General features: G+C 41.6%; 1 protein-coding gene across 6 annotated transcripts in view; it reads left to right on the top strand.

The window, feature by feature from the left end:
* The window catches only part of SCN5A (sodium voltage-gated channel alpha subunit 5), a 214,058-nt gene that overhangs the window by 17,221 nt on the left and 173,210 nt on the right, over positions 1-23,627 (top strand). The gene's annotated exons all lie outside the window — the stretch shown is intronic.

Here is a 23,627-nt window from a genome sequence, read left to right as displayed (position 1 = left end):
TAGAACTGAGGACAAATTTCATGCCCAAAGTCCTGTGGAAATGGCACAACAGAGAGCTGGCCCTGCACCATACACTAGAAAACAAATTTTTCGCTCACCTCTTCAGATCTCCACAGATAGCCTCAGCATGCCCCTTTCAGTTCTGGGGACCCAGTGAAGGGTCTTTCCACCCACAGCTCTCCAGAATTTCTGTCTTCACCACCGTTCATTTATTTTTTCCGGAACCTTCCCACTCCTGCCTCAAATTCTGCTTAGGTGAACATTCCCCATCACTTTGCTTTTGCTTGCTTCCAAGCAGCAGCACCTCCCACTCCAAGAGACAGCATGGGATTCAGGCTTTTCATGGAGAGAAACTGTGTGAGCATGCCTTACCTGGTTAATCAGGTGTAGAGAGAGAACACAACTTATGTGGCAATGCCCTTGTATGACCCCAGACATTGCCTGGAGGTTCCTCTGTCTCTGCATTGGTGCTGTATGAACTTGAAACATCTGTGCTCTCACCGTGTGCTTTGCTGATGTAGGATGGCTAAAATGTGCTGTTTAGGTGATGAAACACAAAAAGGCTTTTGTCTTCAGGGATGCTGAGTTTTTCAGCCAAGGTCTGTGCTGGCCTCCAGTCCTCAAAATGAACCTCTCCTGGGGGTCTGTCTAGCTTTTTCTCAGCATGGACTTTGCTGTGCATGTCAAGACTGTGCTGTAGGAGCAAGAGAGCATTCAAAGTGTGTTGGCATGAGTGGTTCTAACCCTGATCCTAGCCCCATATAAACTCTGAAAATGCAGACTCAACAAAACTGCTGAAAATGTGTTGCAGAGCTTAGCCATGAGTGTACAACATCTGTAAAATATTTAAAAGGTAGTCAAAGAGGAGAAGAAATTAAGAGCACATGGGGAAGAAAGTGTACTATTTCAGCAGAAAAGACAATTGCACCTGCTAGTAACAAGAACAACTTCATCATCTGATGCATGGACCTCTTCCAGCTTGTCACAACAAATACTGCACACCCAAGGCTATTTGTTGCATTAGCAATAAACCAGGGAGTGTCAGGAGCTGCAGCTCGTGTTGGCACAAAAGCTGGGCACCAGTTCCCACCTGTGCAGATACACTGCTGCTCAGAGAGTGGGGAAAATAGGGAAGATGTGAAATGGCATCAAGGTCACACTGTGTTTCCCACCTCCTCTGAACTGGGTGTTGATCAAGCCCAAGTGCTAGGTCAAGTCTCAAGTGGTAGTATTATCTACAATTTTGTTAGGAGGACTTAAAATACACCTATCACCCTTACAGCTGAGGTTTGCTTTGCTGTGGTTAAGACAGGACCAATCTTTAATCTAGGGCTGGGCCAGGGCACAGGAGCAGCTGCCTTCAGACCCTGAATGGCCACTCAGAGCTTAATCTAAGGAGAAGCCTGCATTCACCTGTAAGTGAATAGAAGGACATTATTTATCTTATTCTGAATTCAGATTGAGGTGAGACGTTTTTTCCAATATATGTGAATTCCAGAGGTAGGATCTGTTCTATGGACAAAGCTAAGCTCCATCACAGAGAGCTGTATCAGAACAGTGGTATAACTGAGGCTCAAATCTTTCCTGGAGTTTGTTGCTCATTTCTGAATGATGCATGGGAGTGAATTAGCAGTAAGATGTGTGTGTAATTCATGTGTAATGTGCTCAAGTGGTGTGGTCTATTCAGAAGGCAGACTGCCTCACTATATTCTTGACAAAACAGTCTTTAAAATTTAAGTTAGACCCAAGTTGAGCATGTTGCAATAATGAAGCTTTGCGGTGCCAGAGACCTGAATGAACTAGGTGAGATCTCCATTTTATAAAGATATCTACAATCTTCTGAATACCTGAAACAAAAGAAAGGCACTTCTCTACAATACCGAGAAAAATAATCCTCCAGGTTGCAACTGACTCAGGGGACACGTGCCAGAAAAGATGAGGAAGAAGAAAGCCCACATTACTCTTGTTTAGAGTACATGAAGGTAGTTCTCTGCTGGACATCACTCTGTTTTATCTTACTGGAGGTAAAATCACCGGGCTTTCATCAAGGTTCCTGTCTGTTCCAGGACAGAGAAGTGAGCTGCACCTTCTGAAAAAGGCTTGCAAAAGAGTGTCATTGGCTTTCATTGTGGAACTAAATAACAAAGGTGCATTTGACTTTGCAACACAGATTTTTTCTCAGCATCTTGACCTGAAAAGAGCTGTTCACAGGATAAAGGAATATGAAAACTACAGTAATAAGAAAAGAGCAAATAGATGAACTACCTTGCAGGAAAAAAGTTTGTACTACCTTGCCTTCTGACAGAAGCCTTGAGGCTGCCTTCAAGACAAGATTTGCAAGACTTGCAAACAGTAAACCCTGAATCCCAGAGACGGGTACAGCAAATGTGGCTTTGAAAATCCCATGCTGGTTAATAGTTATGAGTTAATACATCAGAAGAGTGTCTAGAGGCTGCCTGGGAAGTGCTTATATGGGCGGGAGAGAGGAATAGAGCACAAGATACCTAGAGATCATGGAGACTGGACTTTCAGATCTGCACTGATCAGCCCACATAAAGCAATTCTGAGTGTAATTTGGCCTTCCTGACACCTAAATTTTACCTTGTCCTTTCAATTTTCAAAGCCAGCCAAAGTTTGCCTGTCAGGTACTGATTTTGAGGTGAGAGCTGCCTCCAGAACCAGAGTTTGACTGATGAGAAAACAGCTTGGCTCTTGAGCAGGATGATCTCCCATTGTGGGCATAATTGCTGCATTCCTTAAGTGGGAGAGGAGCAGAGCAAGCCTGCCTGCATAGGACTTAGATGGAAATGGCATTTTTATGGGAATGTTTGAAATGCATCTTAAAGGCACCCAGTTAAACACTCCTCTCAGTCTGGCCACAGGCCAGCTTGGAGTTCTTTGAACTTCTTGCCCTCCAGAAAGAACCCAGGGTTGAGTTTTCCTACTAGCTTCCACGATGCCAGGTCATTGCTGTCCACTGTGAAGAGAGCCCAGCTGCCTGAAGTCTTGCCCACAGCGTTGTGTTCATCTCCTTGGCCATGACTGGGGTTTCACAGGCACATCCAAAGGCAGGCATTGTTTTCTGCAGCTTTTGTGGCACTGTGTCCACTGGCAGACCTCTGTTTTTAGCAGAGTTAGAAATCGGACCACAGCTGGTAGCCAGGCAGTCTGCCAGTGTGCTGGGCACACCAGCCATTTCTCATGATATATAGCAGCTGAGCTAGATTTATTTTTTTTTTTTTTGGGCGGGGGATGGAAGCTTTGAAACACATTGAGCTTGCCATGTGGGAAAAAGTTCTGTTAGTCCTGTGCTTGTCTGCATCCATTTGTAGCAAAGGCACAGTGAGTTTGGGAGCATATTTTCGCTCCTGGCTTAAAACTTTCTTTCAGCGTATTGTGCATGCGTGCACAAAACCTCTTGTTAAGACACCAAGGTCCTGTTTCTAGGTTCAGATCCTCAGTGTGGTTCGCGTAGTCTGGGAAATAAAGCTAAAAGTGTGTGTAAATTCAGAGGCTGCTTTTGCAGCTCTCATGTACCATATGCTGCTCTCAGGAGAGCAGGATTTCAGCCCAACAATCAGGCTCCTATGGGAGTCTTTCCCTGCTGTTTTGCTGCCCAGGACAGAGGCTTTGCATGAAGTTGCTATCCCTGAACCGAAAGGACAGCTGAACGGCTTTCATGGTCTTGTTCTTCTTCATGGTCCTGCTTTAAGGGATTGATTCATATTATCAGTGTTGGTTTCCTCCTCTTTCTTCAGGAGCTAAGGTTTAGACTTTACTATTTCAAGGCAGAAAAGGATAAGAGAGGAAGCCACAATAATAATCCCTGAAATGACACACTGATTCTGCTTTTGTAAGGTTATTGTCCTAAAAGAGGGGAAAAAAAGCTTCTGTTGCTTTGGGACTAGCAAAACTAATCCAGCATAACTTCCTATGGATTTGTCTCATTTATCTTTAACTCACTCTTCCAAGCCCATAGTTTCTTCTGGACCACTTGTGGGACTAAATGGCAATGCATGCAGGATTTAGGATTCATTTGCATCCCTGAACTGATTGACATGCTGACTGCCAGCTCTCAGAATGAGGGGTTGGAGCCATACCACAGAGGGGACATCAACTATCATTGATTTATATTTCTTAGCTCTCCATTTCTATGAGGAGTGGGTGTTTAGTGTGTCTGAAATGTCTACTTCCATCCCAAGGGTGGTTGAAATTGGCCAATGGATTCAAAAGTTATTAGAGGGGATTAAAAGACAGACAGCATGACCAGATAAGCCTTTTTCCTCAGAAAACTAGGCTAAAAAGGGAAAAAAAAAATCTAGTGCAAGGACTCCTGTGATGTCCTGTCTGCATCCTGCTTTTTTCACCGTCTGCAGTGGTTAATACTCGAAGCTCCGAGTATTTACAAAGGAGTGATGCAGCACAAACAGAAGTGGTGCTCTCCTTTCCCCTGGGTGTTTATTTACATTACACCTGCAATACTGAATGTCGCTGATGTGACCCCTCCCACTGAGCCCCTTGTCTCAGCAGCTGAAATCTTTGTGTGCGAGAAGTGGCTCCAGGTTACCCACATCTGAACAGCCCATCGCTCAAAACAGGATAAAGCTGCCAGAAGACAAGCCCCATTGACAAGTCCCTGTTTATTGAGGGGATGTAAGACAAGCCAACTAGTTGGTCATTTATTATCCTTGAGCAGTTGATAAAGACTCTGCTGCTTCTCCCCTCAGTCAAGGTGTGAACAAGGAAGTATTTTAGTTGAGTAGGGAAAAGATGCTGTGCCCATCTCAGTCCCAAAGATATCCTTGACTGGCACCTTTCACAATGGACAACATTTTGCAGTCTATAATCTGCCAGTCCAGACAGACTCTGGGAGGTGGGGAAGCCCATGAGGTGCTGTACTTGGTCTCTAGATGACAGGTTGCCACTTTGCATGAACAGCAAAGCTGAATACCCTTTGATCCCTGTGCACATCTCAGTGCAAACTCTGTTAATTGTGATCCCATGATCCTGGAGGAGTGTTGGAAAGGGGTTGGGTTTAATGGAGCCTTTCATCTGAGAGAAGAGTGCTTGGACAATAGCCAACCTCAGTTGCTGGAAGAAAAATAGTTAAAGCTTGTGAAGGTGTTAAGACTTGGGATTTAATTTCAGGCTAAAGACAGACATGTTCTGGGAGATGGATTTTGAAATGTGAAGGGAAAGTATGAGGCTAAGATTTGGTGTGTTCTGGTTATCTTGGCATTTCCAGCCCAATTTTCTGTGTTTCTGTTTATATAGCAGAGCTGGTAGAGCTTTTCAAGCAGACACAGAAATCCAGAAATAAAAGGAATAGCTGGTTGTGAACCTGCCACCCACACACACAAATCCAGCGAGCCAGCTGGGCTGCAGTACTCCTCCCTCTCTCCTTTCCTTCTCCTGTGACATCCCCGTTGTCTCAGTTCCTGAGCTCTTCAAAGCATTGCTGAGGCCCACGGGGCAGCTTTGCAGAGCAGGATGAGGGATAAGCCTGGAGAGACTGTCTTGTCCTTCTGAAGGGCTGGGGTTCTAGTAGCTTCTGAGCAGTCTCTGGGGGGAGAGGTTTTATGGCTCAGAATCAGTGCTTTGAACACTACTTGGAGGAATTCAGATGAGGTGGTGGGCAATGGGGTTGTTTGAGGTGATGGACACCAGATTAAGTTCACACCTGCCAAGCAAAAGATTTCACCAGTGCTTGCTTGGGTTTTCAGAGCTTCTGAGTATGTCTCACCCCAGCTCATGGTGCAGCTGCACTTTCTGTATGGGGGAGGCAGCTGATGATGGGCTGCTGGGAAAAGCTTTGGAGATATGAGATCCCTTCATCCTGCTGGTGGAAGAGGTAAATAACTTCCCACTTTACTATCCTTTGTCAATCCACAGTGTGTTTTTCCAGTGCCTACCTGCAAAATAATTTTATCTGGGGCCTCTGGGTGCTACTGTCAAAGAACAAAAAATAGCAACTGGAATTTTGGGGGCTGGGCTTCAATTTAGAAGCTCAAAAAATTTCTGCACACTTGGAAATCCTTCCCTGCCCTTCCCCCTCAGATGGGCACTTAACATTGTGAAGGAACGTTTGATAACATACCTAGTCCTCAGGATTAGTAATTTACTTTGTTGTCTGTGTTAATCTAAAACCTCTGACAATGTAGCAAAACTTCAGCAAAGTGACTCCTTAGAGAAATCTGGGAGCAGGGAATTAATCTGGAGTGTGTAAGAAAGCACTGTGCTAGAAAGGGTCATTATCTGTGACCCTACTGTCCAGGAGGGACCCAGCTGCCTTTATCCTACATCAGGTGTGAACCTGGGGGGGAAATCCTCTGTACCACTACAGACAGAAAAAAGCTCTGATGTCAGACAGCAGCTTCCCAGCTGAGGTCTGGTGTTCCCTCTCCTCCTGGGGACTGCAGAGCTGCTGCCTTTTGGAGACTTGTTCTCCAGAGGTTAAGAACAGATACTTTCTGCCTCTGCTTGGGTTGGGTTGCTTTATGGGAGTCGGGGTTGCACATGGTGTGGTCCAGGAGTGGGTCACTGCCCATGCCTGAAGATTGCAAGATCCCTTACAAAGTACTTTGTGCCTCCACCCAGGCCTTGATCTCTTGGCGATGCGTATTCTTACAAGGTTCTACCAAATGCTCCTCCCACCCCACCCCCCTGCTGAAACAAGCTCACACTCGTTGTTTTCCTTTGTTGCTAATTTGTGGTGGTGTATTTTTCTTCCTGTGCTGCAAGAGATAGTGCCTGATGTAACCTAACTCTGACAGACTCCTGAGAGCAGCTTCCCCCACTCTCCTTATTCCTGTTCATCTTGTGGCTCGTTTTGAAATTGCTATTATTTCATCCCTCTGGGGCACCAACTCAGGCAACCCCAATGATGGATCCTGCCAGAGCAGATGCATAACTATTAAGAAAGGCAGAAAGAGCCAGACCTGTAATTTCCTTGCGCAGAACAGTGATGGGGATACTGTTCTTACAGCTGACCAACACAACTGCAATCTGAGCTCCAGATTTAAAAGGTTGTAGATGCTGGTTAAACTAAGGCTTCAACTGGGACTGTGACTGGGGTTAAGCAGCTTGTGGTCAGCTGCAGAAGAGAAAACATGCTGGTTATACTGGAAATGTTCACTAGGCTACTAATGGTTTTGTTCAGGACACTGTTCTCCAAATGAATACAGTACCTTGTCTAATTTATGTCGCTGGTAGTGCAAGACACATTTGTGACTAGATGATTTTTGCATAGTTTTTTGAATCTTTACATGCAAATATTGCACCCTGTTCATGACCCTAGAAATGATTATATTAACTGTCAACCTGAGGTGTAATCATTGTAGGACAGTATTAAAAGACACCTGTCTATGTGACCACCTTAATAAATCAGTGTGGGAATCACCTAGAATTGCCAGAGGTTTGGTACTGTCAGAAATATTCAAACACTGGAAGAACAGAAAAATCTTGATTAACGCTGAGCTAGCTCTCTCTTCTCTAATGGTGTTTCCAGTTCAATGGATGTCTTGATAATAGTGTTTGGTCTGAAGGCCACAGACTTATTGATGGTCATAGATCAAAATACCATCCCTCCTAATAAATTATGCTGCTCTATTTCTGTTAAGAAGTGCACCAAGGAACAACATCTATAAAAGCAAGGGTAAAATCTGAGTAGTCCAATCAAAGTCTCATAGCACCACTACTCAGGGTAAGAGCCAACATGATTGAAGTACATTTCCAGAAGTGACATTTCGGGAATGCAAATTTGATGCTGACAGTGCATCTTTATTTTGGACCCCACAACACAGAAAGGCTTATGGTGTTTTTAGAGGATGCCACGTTCAAACTTTTCCTTCCTACAACTCGTTCTGTATCCCGCTGCCCACCTATCCCACCTTGGAAGGCAGATATAGTTTTGGAAATTTAAGGATATATAGATCAGAAATAATGTTAAGGATATGTAGATCAGGAATAATATTGAAAAGGCACAGGATATTCTTTTTACAGCTCAGGGTTGCAGCTAATAGTGCCAAAAGTTTTTGATATAGTAATCAGCTTAATGTTCACAGTCTCCAAAACATTATCTGTGTTATTAGCTGTGAGCATCAAGGGCAAGGGCTACTGGTGTGATCAGACAAAGATCTTGATAACCCTGCACCCCATCCCAGCTGAGTAAACTGACTCTTTGTAAAATCAGGTATTATGAATGTTAAACAATCCTCATCTTGCCAGAGATGTAAGATCTCTCAAGATTTGCATGGAGTCTATGGGTGATACTGCTACTCTTCCAAGGATCAATCTTTGTCACATCTCATGCTCAGCACAAAAAAGGAAATTCATCAGTTTAACCCTTTCCAAAGCTATTAACTTCCACTTACAAAAAAATGTGCAAATTACCTTCCCCTATTTTAAACTAACGATCAGGGTCCATTATATTCTCTGCAGTAGGAAGATTGGATGGTATCACATTTCAGAGCATCCCAAACTGGGATCCCAAATTCCAAAATGCCTCACTTCAGTCTGCCTACTCCAGCAAACCCTGACAGCAGCTGGTTGCAGAGTTCACTTGTTTCCTTAAGATGAAAACTTTTGCTCTGTGACAATCCATGAACATCCATTAAAACACAGATTGTGGAGCAGAGCAGAGCAGATTGTGTGGTACTGCCCATCTGCCCATCGGATAGCCATGCTTACTTTTTAATAAGAGCAAGGAGCTGGATGTAATGTCATGCAGTCATAATTCTTGGCAGTTGCTATAGTTCATATGTTTATTGGAATATGAAGCTTTGGAGCATTTTTTCAGATATCTTTACGCTTCCTGCATTAGTGCTTGGGGTTTTTTTCTCAGCTGAACTCTCAGGCTCCCAAAGTTCTGTTTGGTAGGGAAGGAGCCTGGTGGCCAGGGGAGTGTTTCATGGGGCGAGTGATTATACTGCAAGAAGGTGAATAAGTCCAGAAGCACCTGCCTGGGCAGTGTATGTTTGTAAACTCAGAGAGTTTTTAGATGTTTTGAGAAGGACAGGGAGATAACTTTCCTGTAAAAGAGCTGGGTATGAAATGTAGGAGCTATCCTGAGTGATGACAGACTCTCCACTGCAGAGAAAGTGAGTTGTGTCAGACTGACCTGGGAGAAGGCAGCACTTTCTGCTGTCTGAAAGCAGACTGCAGTGAACTCATCTGTCAGGCTTAGGATGTCATTTAGGAGTTGGACTCAGATTTGGAACCACAGCTTGAAACAGAGGAGATTGTAGGACAGTTGGAGTCATGGAAGCATTTCTATCTCGTTCATCCAGGAAGCTTCCTCATACCATGTAATGTCTCAGCCACATGGACACTCCAGGAATGCTGAAGGAAGGAAGTCCATCCTTCCATCCTTCCATCCACAGTCCTGTTATGCATTCCCTGTGCCATGACACTGAGTTTTCAGCATCCTTGTTCACCTAAGACAGCCTGGCATGTGCTCTCAGGCATGAAATGAGAGTGTACTCCTTGCTATGCAGTTATGAAGGAGAAGAGATGCTCCTGGGGGTTCACAGCTCTTGATGTGGGCTTTGGAAGCTGCAGGGAGGATGATTTCCTGGCTTTTCTGGGGCAGCCCTGAAACGCAGGAGACAAGACTCACAAATCTCCCTCATTTCTTCTTTTCCCAATTGCTTCCATCTGAATTTAGGATGTAGGAGGGCAATAGCAGAGGATGCTTGGAGCTTCTCTGCTTCTATGACCCCAACACCCTGAATAAGCAAAGTTTGCTCTGGAAGGTGGAGTTTGCTCTCAGGAAGGTGATATGGTATACAATTTCTTCTAGGACAAAATTTCTTTGTTTAATAAAAGTTCTGTTTAAATAATCAAAGTCCCAGGGCCGAGATGCAACTGGCCTGCGTGCCCAAGAGAGCATTTCAGAATACTTTTACCCAACAGTTGGTCTGAGATCAAACAGACTTGGCATTGTGCTGTTTCCTGGATAACACACCATCATTATTTATTAATCTGCATCAAAGTTCTTGATGTTTTTATGCTATCAGTTAGACAGAGCCTTATCGTCTGCCTTCCTTTTTTTTAAAATTTGTTATGTTTCAAGAAAGTTTTGAAGCTGTTGCAGTGGGAAATCCATAGCTTAAGTGGCAGCTTGCTCATATTTTATTTATTTTTGTAATAATCCCGTTGTTACTCATTCAAAGCTCAAAAAAATCCTTGTCCTCAGTCAAAACTTTTATGTCTAGAGGAGACTGTAATGATGACATCTAGAAGAAAAGCAGGTCTTCCTCATTTTGAATAGGTATTGTTACCTTTTTTCCTTTCTGATTAAAAGAGATGTAATATGTTTGGTCAAAAAAAATAATTTCAAAATTCATTTTTATTTTGGGTTCAAAATGACTATGTAAAGTTCCCAGTTTTTTCATATATTTTAAAACACAAACACAGGAATATCAAGCCAGTGGGAGAACCAGCAATGGAATGTGATTAGGGTGATTTCTGGCCTGTTTCCCATCGTTCTTGGAGAGAAAATATATTTTTCCTCCTATGAAAAATGGTGATTTTCTCTGATAAATCTGTTCCCTTTTCAGTTTGGAAGCTTCTTTGTTGCAGAAAGAAATTTGTAACTCAAAGTAGATGCTCTTTACTAAAATGCTTCTCTATTGGAAAAGCATTTTTCCATAGAAATAGAGTTTCAATGGGAAATTTGCAGTCAGCTGTTCCATACGACAGGCAGTGCTGCTCCTCCTTCCTCTCAAAAGGGTGGTTTCAGAACCTCCACTTCTGCATATCCACACCAGTGCTGTGGTTTTATAAGAATATTTCCCTATTTCAAAATGTTTTCCTGTCTCCTGTTTTTGTGTAAAACATTCTCACAAAGAGGGAGGATGATTAATTGGAAACTACAGAGGAAACTAGAAAATCAATTGCACTCAAAGAACTGTCTAATGTAGAAACTAAACAAATAAAAAGCCCCAGAGAATTATATATTTTTTTCTCTCTCCTTATTCAGTCGAGTTTTAACTGTTACTTGGAAGATTTTTCTGAACCAGAACTATAACCATTATCTGTGCACACTGCACATTGTCTGTGAACATAGCAAACAATATTACAAAAATAACTGAAAACTGTCTTGATGGACTGCAGAGTTATTCAGACCATTTACACTAAAAGGCGTTCTGATCCTCAAACTCGCTGTGTTTCTCTATAAAATTAATCCATAAGATTTTTCTGTTCAGAAATAACTGTGAAATGACTGAACTTTGAAACGTAAGACATCTCATGTGCTAAAGCTCATAGAAGAATAATCTCTTGACAAATTTAGTTTTAAAGTAACGGAAGCGTAGATGATTGCAATTCTATTTTCAGACATGCACAGTAAAAACCTTCTATTTAGTTTGTAGTGAGGCTGGTTTAAGTCAGAATGTCCAAATGAAGATAGAGGTGTGAGAACAAGCAGGAGCAGCAGGATCAATGTGTTGAATGGTCCTGGTCTGGGGTTTGGAGGCAGTTTTGTGAAGATGGACCCAGATTGTGTTTGCCAGAGCAGGGAGGGGGAAGTGATGAGTGAAATATGAGCTGGTCAGTGCTGGTGGCATCACTAGTCACATCAGAAAGACTTGAAGACCAGGGCCCCTATCTCTGCTGGCTATCTGTACCAGCCAGCAGAGAGCAAAGCACGCTGAAAACATCAGCTCCTGGGATCATTACTGTGTGCTTTGGGTAAGACAGAGGCAGGGATGTCCTGTGCTATCTAGGCCATACTGAAATAACAGATACAAGTAGACCAGGCACTGATAAGTGTTTCTGCTTTAGATGTATAAGGAGAATGGAGTTAAGATAAATCAGCAGAACTTTTCATCTTTTTAGCCACCGTGAGTCTAAATGTTAAGCATGTGAACTGGGATTTCCCATTACTTTCTTAATGTGAGTATTCAATTTAATTTTGATTCATATGGGAATATCATAAATTGTAAGAATTGAGAGGATCAGTAATGCTTTTAATGGTCCAATCTTTCAAGCTTGATGTTCTTCTTGCTCGGGCCTAAGGGCTGGCTTGCAGGCTCCTGTGTGTTTTGTGGTGGCATTTTACACTGCTTTCTTTGCCAGCTCCATCCCTTTGGGGGATGGCAAGGTGAGGTAGAAGTCAGACTTGATGATCCTGAGGGGTCTGTTCCAATCTAAATGATTCCACGATTCTAAGTCATGCTGAAGCCCAAGGCTGCAGTACAAGGTTCCAATGTGGTCTGGTGTGACCATATCTTCCAGGACATGTCCTTTAACTTCTTTGCAGCTCACTGACTTGGAGATCAAGTGAGAGGCACAATTTCCACAAAGGATAGTGTGGTGGATTAACCTTGTCTGGCTGCCAGGTGCCCACCAAGCTGCTTCCTAACTCCATCTCCCTCAGATTGGATTAACTCACCATAGATGATTATTAGGTAAAGGGGATCTAATATACAACAATCCTATAAGGATACTGGGACAAACAGGCCCTTGGGGACTGTAAAATATATCTTGGAGACATGGACAAGGAGAATGTGTGAAATGCCATCCAAACTTGTCTCTTTTCTTTCCTCCACTCCATTCCTCTCTTCTCTGTCTGGCAGGCGAAATAGACAGGAGAAAGCTGGGATCCCAGACCCTTTTATGGAATTAGCAGTTCTGGGAGTATTTTTTGAAGGAAAGTAGAGACAGGGAAGGATATTTTGGAGCCTGGTTAAACATTTGTGTGGGAAGAGAGGAACCGTGCCATCACTTGTTCTGCTTTTAAAATCACTATACACTTTGATATAATCTGCAAGACAAGCCCAAGACTGGAGTAGAAGTGGCTGTGAACTAGGACAGATGTGCAATTCCAGCTCTTTTTTGGATTGTTTTGTTGTGATCCTCTAGGAGTCATGGATGCCACTAGCCTGTATTCACTCTATTTTTAAAAATATTAGCTCAAAACAACTTTTGCTCGTGTAACTGCACAATCCAGATCTCAAACATCCCTTTAATTTGTAGAAACAAAACATAAGGCAGAAAATATTTTCTAGGTTTGTGAGTCCGTGGTGAGTCTATCAGGATAACCTGGGTGACTCTGTTTCTGGGAACAAAGTGGTTGTCATTGACTGATTAAATGTATGCCGTTTGTTGAAATTGAAGATCTATACTTCACGTTCTAAAGTAATTGTGTGCACTGGAAAGCTGTTGTAGAAGTGTTAGTTTGCCACACACTGGAGTGGAACAGCCCCATGGTCCATTCCCTTACCACGGTGTGGTTGGAGGTAGCTGGTCTCTGTTTTTGAGAAGAGTCAAGTAGACAAAAAACTAACGCACATCACATGCCTTGCATCATATTCCATAATGGTCTGAATTTTGGGGGACATATTTCCGTCCAGATGCCCCTGCTCTGCCGGGGAAAAGCAGACGTAGACACACAGTTCTTAGGCACCAAAAGGTACGTATCAACACCTAAATTTTGGTGTCCTAATAAACAAATTGAATCATCAGGATCTTTGCTAGGGTCTGATGCATAGTTTATCTCGTTGAAGTAGACATTGAGAGAAGGAGAGATGACTCACATCTCTCTACTTCTCCCTGAAAGTCTAACATCCCGCATTTCCTTGGTCTAATCTGTTCCAATGCATCAGAGAAGCTAGATTTTAGTTGATTCATTCTGTTCTGTCTATGAGGTTATTCCATAAGGGTTTCATATCCAATAGGTATCCTTTTTTTAGCCAGAAATTTCTAGAATGCATTATTTGACCTGTCTGATTTGAGGAACTGCACTGTAGAATGGATAAAGATACAAGTGAGAGTATAGAGGAGCAGGCAGCACTTGAATTATGAGCCTTGTCCATGACACATTAAAACTAAGAGATCTGGCCAAAATCTTCAATTGCCTTGTTGAATTTTTATTTTTAGTTGCAATTGTCTTGAAGAAGGGAAAAAAAGACCTGAATATTCAAGCAGTACAGTCATTTCTGCATCATTTTAGGGCCCTGTTAGAGTGGGTGTATTATATCTCATAGACATAGTGTCATAAAGGCACTCTTACCCCCAGTATTCATATATATATGGGAGGAGATTAGAGTCAAGATATTGAATGATCTCTCAGTGGAATTGCTGCTTATCACTGCTCTTAGTAATCACAAAATCATATCATAGAATGGTATGGGTTGGAAAGGACCTTACAGATTATCTTGTTGAACCCATCCCTGCCATGGGCAGGGACACCTTCAGCTAGAACAGGATGTTCAAAGCTCCGTCCAAACTGAAGACTTCCAGGGATGGGGCAGCCACAACTTCTCTGGGCAACCTGTACCAGTGCCTCACCACCCTCACAGTAAAAAATTTCTTCCTAATATCTAAACTAAACCTACCCCTTTTCAGTTTAAAGCCATTTCACCTTGTCCTGTTTCTACATGTGCTTGTGAAAAGTCCCTTTCCTGCTCTCTTGTAGCCCCCTTTAGGCACTCAGAAGTTCTGTAGGGTCCATCTGGAGGATTGTCTTCTCTAGGATAAACAACCCCAATTTTCCCAACCTGTATTATTAAGAAAGGTGCTCCAACCCTGTGATCGTCTTTCCGACCCTCCTTTTGACCTACCCGAACAGGTCCAAGTTCTTCTTATGTTGGGGGCCTCAGATCTGGATGCAGCACTCCAGGTGGGGTCTCACAAGAGTTGAACACCAGGACATGGGTGGCTTTCTGGGCCAACCAAGTAATGACAAAGTTATTTTTAGGAATACCACTTTTTTTTCTTTCAGGAAGTGCAAACAAGTCCCAAATTATGTAGCTAGTGCATTTTCCATTTAGGAAACATCCTGCATTGATACCATAATCAGATATTTCCCTTTCACAGGCCAATTGATGTATTATTTTCTGGTTTGCTCATTGACTGCTTGGTCCCATAAGCTAAATTAAGCAAGAAGCCACAGCAGGGTTTGCAATACTAAGCCTCTATTGTGTGATTCCAATGCATTGTGCCTCAGGCCCAATTGAGTATTACCAACCACTCAAGCATGCACTGTTGACACATAAATGCATATTTGGATGTAACTTGTTAGTAAATGCAATGTCCCCAGCAGTTTTATTTGGATGATTATATTATTGCTAATTAACAGAAAATGTCATGACTTTTGGAATAGAATTGTTTGTGCAGTGAGTTATTTACTCTGAAAAATTCTTCCATGTAAAAAGATGAGGAAATTATACAGTGGAGAAAGGGGAGAATGTTCAGGATTGCTACAGGGTTCTCAGAAGCATCAGTCTCATTGACATCAGTGGGACATAGCCAAAACCACTCTTGGTAATGTGACTCACATACCTCTAATATTGTCCACGTTCACCACTCTTTAAATACTCCTCATCATTTGCTCAGATGCACTTTAGGTTTTAGTTAGTGTCAGGAGAAATAAAGTTTAATTCAGCTAACCTACCAGCAAAATATAGTAGCTAGAAGGCGGCAATCTTGGCCATAACATTAAAGGTTACCAGATATTTTTTATAAAAAACAATGAAAAATCCCCAGCTTCTCTGCCTCCATGCTTCTCTCAGCCTCATTTACATAATGGTTTAAGCATTATGTAATTCAAATCAAATTGCTGTCAGTCGGCACCAGCATCCATTGCATCTTTTCCATGAAGCTATACCGAGTTGCTGAAGTAAACTTTTCTGAAAGGAATGACAGAAATCTAATAATTCTGTCTCTCTGACGCCAGGGGTCTGACCCACTGCCTATTGCAGTCACACAAAATATTCCCCTTGACTGACGTGAGCTGAGGATTGCACCCCCAGAACCCATGTAAGCTCTTGACTCTGATTCCTAAACTTGGCAAACAAACCCAAGCGTTTTTCAATCGCAAACAAGCAGAATATCCCTTCTCTGTGGACAGCAATAATCTCTCTCTGTCTCGGGGGGGGGGGGGGGGGGGGGTGAAATCTCTTCCATCAGAGTGGAAGAGCCACTAGCTTTATCCAAATAGTATTGTCAAATTTACAGTGCACTAAATAATGAATCAAATCTTCAATATATCCCAGCAAGCAGCAACCTACTACTCCGATAGGATCCCTGTTGTTCTTCATGACTCTCTATTTCCATTACCGGGAAAGATAATTTTGCCAGCACACTTGTAAATCTGTGCCTTTTTTTTTTTTCTCCTGTGCATTTTATTGCAAAAACAGTGAGAATTTTTGTCATTAGCTGGGGCTCTGTTAGCACCGAACACTATCCAAAGCCATAGACAAACAGAGACCCTTGTATCCTTGTGCAAGGAGAGATGCATTGCATGGGACAAATTGGAAAATAAAGTTATAGTCCCAAAATTTCATAACATTGATGTGAATGTTACTTGAGAGTTATCGACAAGGACAGGCTTGTGGAACCATTATGTTGACGTGGAATAAAGTAGTTGGGAGGAGGAAATAATTTTCTTGGCTGATGAATAGGAAATGGATAGAAGTGGAGAAAGATGGGAAGCTGGGTGTATCATAGGTGTGTGGATAGGGTGGAGTTAAGTGAAGGGTGGTGGTTGTGGAGCAAAGCTCTCCTGCTACTGCAGACATGGCAAGACCTGCTGTATTGCCTCGTGTCAGTCTGATGCAGGAGGGGGACCTGCCACCTCCCACAGCTTAACTTTGTGTGATTTGGGTCTGTCTCTCCCAGCCTTTCACATCTAATTTTTTCTTGACCCTTCACCTCAGCCTCTTTTTGTTCCCATCACTTGAAAGATGGAAAACCTATATTGCTCCATTCACTATTAAAAATGAAGTTTAGTTGTTATGTCATGTTTGTCTCTTAGTTCAATGCTAAAATTGTGAAAGAGGCCCTGGCTTTGCTTATAGAGTTTCATCCATCTTTTTTAATGTAAACATGTCAGTTCTGATGATTGGCTTTTATGAGTCTGTTGGTTTTCTGCTGATGAAATGTGTCTCCATAACTTAGATGGGAGGGGATCAGGGAATCCTTACCTATAACTTTGTGGTAATACATCAGACAGCTTTCCAGCCATGGCTCCTTCTCCTCTAGAAGCATGCAGCCAAGATTTTGCTGGCCAGCCTAACACTGCCTTCTGTCTGTGGCATAACTATCCCATAATGGCTTCAGAATACATTTTAATGGCTGTTTTACAACTTCCTATATCCGTCTTTATGTCTTTACAAAACACTCTGTGAATAAAATGGATGAGATTTGATATATTTTATTCATGTGAGCATCCAAAGCACCTAATGGTGTGAGCACTGTACATTATATTTGGCACAACATGGAGTTCTCCTGTAGATTTCTTATTTCTTGTTCCAAAGCTAGTGACTGCATCCTGAGCTGAAAACATTCCTCTTTCTTGTTAGCTCTTTCCAAACTCTTTCAGTTCAGAGTAGCAAAGCAGAAATCTTTCCCTGGATCTGAAGGCTGTGTAGTTTATAGTAAATTAACTCTGAGGCCAATTTCTAGTTAATTAAAATAGAAATGAAAACCTGTTGGGTGCAGAGAATTATAATTTTCAGCAAAATATAGAGATGTGCAACAACTATAATGTGCTACTTCCCTCTTGCTTATTTATGTCATTTGGATGCAGCATAATTTGAAATAAAAACACCTGAAAAGAAAGCAGAATATTTTTAGCTCACTAAAAATATATATTTTATCATAAGAGAAGACTTAGTGCCAGCATTTAATTCTTGCCATAACATTTATCATCCTCAAATACTCTTTCAGTATCGGAATGAAATCTTCCGAATTCATTTCCTTTTAGCACATGTTAGCTTTCTGAAGACTTTATTTTATCAATAAGTCATTGGTAATGTCAGAATGCCATGATTCTGATGAGAAAGATGCCAGCAAAGCTCATTAAACTGGATTTAAAAGAAGATACTGTATAGGCAGAGCTGGTTGTGACGAAAGGCTTGTGTGTTGGTGATGGAGGTTTTGGTTTGGGCATTTTGTGCTGTTTCTTTGGTGTTTTTTTTCCCCCAACAATGTGAATGTAATGAATTCTCTTAAATATTTATTTCTGCCCCTGGTCATCATTCATGCTGAACAACAGGGCTCATTTTAGGAAATGTGTTATGCAATGTCATCAACCTGCAGGTTTGTCTTGTGACACGGGCAGCAAGAGGAACTCTGTCTCACTTTTTTTCCTGTGGCTGTTTGGGCTGATTTCAACACTGTACTTTGCCTAGGAGATCTTCAGGAGCTAAACATTTCAGTCATTTCCATCAGATTGTTGTGGAATACAAAACTTTTCTCTGCAGACCAGCCATGGGAGCCTGCCTGGTCCCCACCAGGCTTCGTCTTCTTCAGCACCCCTTTTTGGACCTTCATCTCTGAACTCACCCAAAAAGATGGCCATGGGTGAAGGAGTATTTTCAAATTGCCTTCACAGGTTGCAAAAAGCTCGAGATTTTCCAGCTCCCTGGAAGCTTGGTTACCTTCTAGGCCATTAGTTTAATACTTCAATTACATGCTCTCTGGTGCTCGCACTCTGGTGTGAAGGTGCTCTTTTAAAAAAAAGCATTTCTAGTCAAATATTCCTGATCCTAATAGATCAGTTTCCACAGCTGTGACTTCCCTGGGATGGGGAGAGCTGTGCTGATTTATGGTAGCTTGAGATGTGGCTGATTATATGTGTTAGGAACATGTGCTACAAAAACAATCGTTGTTTATGGTCTTGAGAAAATTATGCTTGTTGGAAAAAACAAACAAAGCAGATATCATTTCAAGTAGAAGTAATGAGTGTGCTGTGTAAAATTGCAAGGACTGTATTATTCAGTTGCCCCTTGTTTTGATGTGAGCACACAGGCCATCAAAGTGTGTGCTAACAGCCACTGAAATTTTTCAGCTAAAAGAGAATTTCCCATGACACCTCCTAGATGTGAAATGTGAATTGTGGTATAAATATAAGTGAATTAAGTCTCAGAAGGTTATTTGTTTACTGTCAGTAAAATTATGAAGTGTGTCTAAGTCACCTAGACTACTTTAGCTTCTTGATCTTTATGTAAAAGGTCTTTATTTGATCTTAATTAAAAAACAAGAGTTCTCCATGAAGCCATTGCTTCATGGTTAGAATAAAACTTCCATGTGATTCCATATCAACCTGTAGTCCTTTTAAATATGATGATTTAAAAATGTTTGTGTTTGTGTGTAAATTTATGCATATGTATTTGTGAATCTAGACCAGTGACATTAAATTAGATGTGTCATTGTTCTGTTTTTTATTTCCCTAGCCTATTATTCTCATGTTTTACAGTGCTCTGCAGGTCAAAGGAAAATGCCAAAGAGATTATATGGAAAAAGAGAGGGAAGAGGGGAAGATGACTGTGCTCCATATAGTCTCAAACACTGAAAAGAAACCCATCCACATGACAGTTTTTGATACAGCAGTTAGGATTGCAAGATCTTTATTTAGTCACGAACTTTTCTTAAACAAAAGGAGAATTTAGGACTCTTAATTCTTATTTTGTAAGACTTTGGCCTAGCAAAATTGCAGTGTAATCATGCATGCTGCCATGGACTATCATCCCTCTCCCCAGCCCATGGCTGGTGATACCTTCTTGATTAACACCATGGAAATCTGTAGAGTTAAATAAGTACAATGCTACTCGAGATGAGCATGTCTGATGGTATCTAAACTTAAGCCTGTAAATACCACTTTCACAATGTTGATTTTTAAGTTTGGTTCCTTTATTACCACTGCCAAGTGTTTGAAATGTATGGACATGTGTCCTTGATACTATGTCAGGCCATGTTTGGTGTTGTAGAAGCAGGAGATGGAGGTACAAGAAGTCCTGCCTGACTTCTCTTAAGGCAGTGTCCAACCAGGTGTAGTGCACAGCAAGGACCTCATTCTCCACTTCTCCTGTTGCTTCTGGGGAATGCGACCTCCCTGCTGGCTTGTTGGGACATTATAAGAGGTTCTGGGTTCTAGGATGGTGGCCTGAGCCCACAAAGCCCATGCCAGAGCAGGAGGGCAGCAAGCTGGAGGTGAGCAGGACTCCCTTCACCTGTATTTACCCTTCACCTGCAGGAAACCTGTTGACCAAGCTGGCCTTTTGAGTGGTGGTCACCCATCCCCAGGGACTCAGAGAAAGGTTTGCAGGGCACACAGGTGGTGTTCTGAGAACCTCAAGGCCTTTCAAACTGGAATGGCTGAAGCCTGTGACAGTAAGTTTAAAACTGTAATGGCAAACAGCATTTATCTTTCTGAATAAATTCAGGTGTTAGAAATACCTAATTTGTTTGTACTGCTCTCACTTCTTGCCATGCCAAAGAAAGTATGCATGTTGGGGCTTTATTTTCATATGCACATTCTGTTTACATAACCAGTACATTTTATCAACTAGAACCGATGATAACTGACAAAGTAAGAGGGAAATTTTCATTCTGTGCATGGTGATATCACAGAAACAATGTGTTTGAAGCCTTGCACTTCAAAAATATGCCTGTGAGGAATGGAAAAATCCAGGCTCATATTGTAAAAACGTGAGTCACAACAACTATTATCTCTTAAGAAATGGCATTCCAGCTCTTTGATTCAGTCATTGATGATTTCCCTTTTTAAGTTGTGGTTCTTTCTTACCCTTTTAAGAAACATCTGGGCTAACCCTGGCTATTTGTAGAAATGTTTGCAATTCATAGATTAAAAGAAATTAGACATAGAAAGGACCCATGAAATTATCTTGTCCATTTCCTGAAAGCATATGAAATTGAAAAAGAATTGTGCTAAGTATATATATATATTAAAATTTGGAAATTTAGCTTATATACAATATGAAGACAAAACAAGTCAAGAATTTTCAGTGGTAAGGATGCTGAAACATACTTTTTATTTAAAGAAAAATTAAATAGAGGACTGGAAAAAGTCTAATGAAGGTTTTGCAGGATTTTCCAATTCTTTCTAGGCAGTTACCTCTCTGGAATTTGTAGATAAAACTGAAAAGATCTGTTTTTGACCAGTCTGAATTTGATTCAATTTACTAATAAGAGAGAGCTTTGAGCAAAAATAATTCTCTTTAGAAAAAGTAATTAAAACATCTGATTTTGATTAGTTTTTTTCTGGTTATTTTATCTCCCTCACCACCCCCATCCATTTTTTGTTTCTATTTTTTAAAAATATTGAGCCAGTTCTGTTGCTGGAATGGCTTCTCTTGGAAGTCTTCAGGAAGTCTGTGAAGGATGCTGAATATTCTAGTGGATATTGTAGTTTTTTGTGATCAAGCAACACCCGTGAAAACCGTGGTACTTGGTAGGGAGATTCCTCTCGTTCTCTGACATCTCAGTAAGGACTTGGTGCCCCTCATGCTGTATGGCCAATGTCTCCAGCTTGGAAGTAAGGAGCGTGGCGTGGAGGTGGCTACCACCAGTTTTCCAGCAAAGGGGGTGTCTGTTTAGGTCGGAGGCAGTCGCCCATCCCGTGCTCCGAAGCACTGGAAGCAGGGAGTTGGTGTGATGTGGGTCTGGAGCACCTGCAGATGTACAGGGGTGTTAACAAATAGAAGTAGTCTTTCTTGCACGCGCCCAGGTTCTGCAGCTGAGGGATTTTCTCAGTCAGAGGCAGCATCTTTGTGTTTAAAACCACTTATGGACCTTTTGCCCTTTTATTTGCCTTGTGGCTTTGTGAATCCTTGTCATTTGTGGCCAACAAGTTTCACAGGATGACTCTGCAGCATGTGGAAAGTGGTCCCAGTGGTTGTTTCAAACCTGCTGCTCTGTGATTTCATTTGAAGTTTCTCCATTCTTGTATTATGAGAAAAAGCAAACAGTCATTCCCCATTCACTGTCTTTACAGAACTCATTATTATCTGGACCTCAGCTAACAGCCCACGATGTTCTCCTCTCTGGTTTAGAGACCTATTCTGTGCCCTTCCAGCAGTGATGATCAGCCACCGATTTTCACTGTCCCCTTCAGCACTGAGACAGGTTTCATTTTGAAGAAACAAAAATTGAAAGGACAGAAACCAGATAATTTTCTGGCCAGCTGTATTGATGTCATCTATAGAAAGTGAAATTCTGTTTGCTTACACTGGTGCTGAGTCACAAAGCAGTGAGCATAAGAAACTCAATTTGAGGGAAAGCTTCTAATTTCCTGTTTTTTAGGAGGAATGGGATAAAACAAATGACATGGAGGGGAGAGGGGAAAGGAATAAAGAGAATAAGTCCAAAAAAAGAAGAATATCAGAATACTCAAACTCTGGGAAGAATAATTCATTTTAACCCCGCTTGTTCAAACCATCAGTAATGCTGAGTATAATGTACAAGCTTCAGTAAATCATTCCTATATGATAGACTGTGATCAATGACAATTTAATGAATTCATTTTAAAATGAAGTCAGAATAGGAAAAACAGTAGTTATTTGAAAGAGTACTTTACTCAAGTAAATTGAGTCAATAAATATGCTATTTGTCATGCAGAGTCCAGTTAAAGTCTTGTTTGCTAACAAAAATGCTGTCATCACAGAGCCTAATAGACACAAGCTATCTGGAACTATCCATTGTAAATAGACAAATACCATCTGAAAGCAGAAAACAACAATTGTGGCTGAACAAAGAATTGGATCCTGCACACGTTGCCTAATGCAATAGTGTAGCCCACCTCAAAATCTACTGTTTTGTTTGTCACCAACATGTATTCTGATTTAGTATGAATGGTCTGGTGGTGGCAGAAAATCAAGGTCTGTTTTTCTTCTGTGAAATGAGTTTTAATTGTTGTGTAGTGAGGACTTCTGTTGCTGGAAAAACATGTCTCTAAAGTCACTATTAAATTGCAAAATACGGCTTCGGTGAGTTTGGATGGATTTGTGCACACTACTAGAACAGGGATAAGCTTCATCCTTTTTCAAACAGTAGTTTTGCATTAATTTTCACAGCTATACATGTTGTTTAGTGCAGATACAAGAAGCCATTTTGTTCGGCTGTGCTTTTCACACTTGGCTTTACTCATATGAGTTGAAGAGATGTGGCAATTCTCGCTTGTTTTCATTCAGGAGAAGACTGGAAGTTTTAACAGTGAAGTACCATAAGGCCAAGATGGTTACACTTCACAGCTTTGGGTTAGAATCATAGAATCAAAGAATATCCTGCATTGGAAGGGACCCATGAGGATCATTGAGTCTAACTCCTAGATGTTCAAATTGGTATTGGATGGAAGGACCCTGGTTTTCAGATGTGATGAACTGGCAGCAGTGGCTATTCAGCATCTTGGAAGTTTGGTGTGCTCCCATGAAGGTCCCAGGGCTTTTTCAGGCACATTTGGGCTTCCAACATCCTTCAGATTACAGGGCGTGGAGGAAAAGAAAATGCTCAAAAGTTTTGATAGATATCTTGAAGATGGCATTTCCTGTCCCAAAGGAAAATGAAAATTACGTTGCAGAAGCCTAAGACAGAGATTATGAAGAATTTCTATTGGATTTAAGAATTTAAACTTGACCCTTCACTCTTTAAATTTGGAATAGAACAGCTGGGGCATTTTTAGATTTTGCGTCATGTGGCCGGAGATCGGCTGATTTAAATCTGCCCTGCAGTCATCTTAGGCACATTGTTCACCCACTCCCAGAGCTGCATTTTCAAAAATGAGTTAGGAATCCAGATCTCTGTGGCTTTCAATGAAACTTAAGCTTGTATGAATCTAAGTTACTCCTTAGTTTGGATTTAGGATCCTGAATGACTGAGAAATT

Source organism: Corapipo altera, unplaced genomic scaffold (genome assembly GCF_003945725.1).
Source record: "Corapipo altera isolate COAL_440 unplaced genomic scaffold, ASM394572v1 47, whole genome shotgun sequence".
Classification (NCBI taxonomy): domain Eukaryota; kingdom Metazoa; phylum Chordata; class Aves; order Passeriformes; family Pipridae; genus Corapipo; species Corapipo altera.
Note: the sequence above shows the minus strand (reverse complement) of the source record. Positions and strands in the feature narration are given on the sequence as shown.